The following is a 1,954-nucleotide window of genomic DNA, read 5'->3' on the forward strand; positions in this document are numbered from 1 at the left end:
CAGAAATCCACCTGCCTCTGCCTCCCAAGTGCTGGGATTAAAGGCATGCGCCACCACTGCCTGGCTCAACAATTCTTTTAAGTGCAACAAATCTCTAATGGGGTGTGTGTGCTGTGGTTTGTTTGAGGTTCCAGCATCCCAGAGATTTCCAAGCATTAGTTCTGAGAAGGTCCCAGAAATATGAACTTAAACAAGCAGCTTCCGGTGACTCAGGCTTGTCACCTTTGGAACCACCCCCGAATGGCAGTGCCTTCTGAATACCTGATTTCTGCAATCCTTGTGTATCTCCCATTACAGGGATCAAAATGTTAATAGCCCTGGGTGGGAGGGAACTTGGGGGATGTCACTCAAGGGCTTCCCTAGGACTTCGCACTGACTGCCTGCAACTGGGAAATGTCAGGAAAGTAAGTGGATGATGCTTCTTGGCGCCAGGGAATAAGTAAATGAATAAATGAATGCATAAAGGCCCAATGAACACCAGACTTCGGTCTTGACAGCTCTCTGAAGGAAGGGTTCCCAGGTCAAGTTTGGAGGAAGCTTGCCCTTTTCCTGTTTCTGGGTCCACATCTCTCATTCTGATCATTAAAGGGATAGAATGGAGTCAGGGGCTCAAGAAATAGCTCTGTGGATAAGAGAAACTACTGCCTTTCTGTCCCCCATGGGGTCTGGGTTCAGTTCTCAGCACTGACATCAATGGACGACTCACAAGCAACCTATGCAACCACACCCAGCTCAGGGTAGGCTGTGCATACTAAGCAAGCCCTATACCAACCGAGCCACTTCCCCAGTCTTCAGTGAAGCAGTAAACTCAGAGTTTCTCAGAAACTCTTCCTGCCTGGTAACCAGGGTAACCAGGCCACAGGGCCACGCTCAGGCCCTTAGCGAGCCCTCAGCCCGCCAGCCCTCAGCTTTCCTCTTCTCGAACCGAAACTCTGCAGCCATTGAACCCTGAGGCCAGATTCCTCTCCTGCTTTTTTTTTTTTCTTTCCCTTCTTCTAAAACAGAACTAGGTTTTATTTGTTTGTTTGGTTGGTTGGTTTTGTCTTTGAGACAGGGTTTCTCTGTGTAGCCCTGGCTGTCCTGGAACTCACTCTGTAGACCAGGCTGGCCTCAAACTCAGAGATCCACCTGGCTCTGTCTCCCAAGTGCTGGGATTAAAGGCATGTGCCAGAACTAGGTTTAAAAATGTACTCAATAGGCTGGGTGACCTCCTTTAAATTTGCAGTTTCAAAAGCCGGAGAGATGGCTCTGTGGTTAAGAACTCTCTGGCTGCCCTTGCAAGAGGACCTAAGTTCAATTCCCAGCGCCTACATAACCATAACATAAGAGCTCATAACCATCCAGTTCCGGGGCTCCAAAGCCCACTGAAGACACAGATAGATGTACATTCAGGCAAAACACCCAGGCACATAAAGTAAAATAATGATAATAATTTAAATTTTTTTAAATTTCCAACTTCCAATTTGAGTGGAACCTCCACACTGTCTGCAATATCTGTGGATGTGTTAATCCTCTACCGTCTACAAGGACAGTTTCCTGCCTTCAGAGCTCATGCTACCCACTTCCTCTCTTCTCAATCAGCTGAAGGAAGAGAGAGCAGCCATGGGCGTGCAATGGCAACTCAGGGTGTCTCCCTGGGCTACCTCTGACCTGCATCTGCCTTCTTCTGCTCTGCTTCCTGTCCGTGGAAACTGATAAAGAGCAAGTTTTTCCTCATTGATGCCCTCCCTTTCTCCTGTATCTACAATGTCCCTTCCTCCTAGGATGTCTCTTTTGGCACACAAAATGCGATGCTATTATCTCACATTTAAAACCTCTTCCCTCCAACTGAGAGAGCAAAACAAGGTTCTGTGTGAAAGCCAAACTTAAGGGAAGTGGGGGGTAGGGGATGGGTGGGGGTAAGGGTGAGGGTGAAGGTGGACAGGTGGAGAGATGGAGATGGGTGGGGGGAGAG

Source organism: Mastomys coucha, unplaced genomic scaffold (genome assembly GCF_008632895.1).
Source record: "Mastomys coucha isolate ucsf_1 unplaced genomic scaffold, UCSF_Mcou_1 pScaffold5, whole genome shotgun sequence".
Lineage (NCBI taxonomy): Eukaryota > Metazoa > Chordata > Mammalia > Rodentia > Muridae > Mastomys > Mastomys coucha.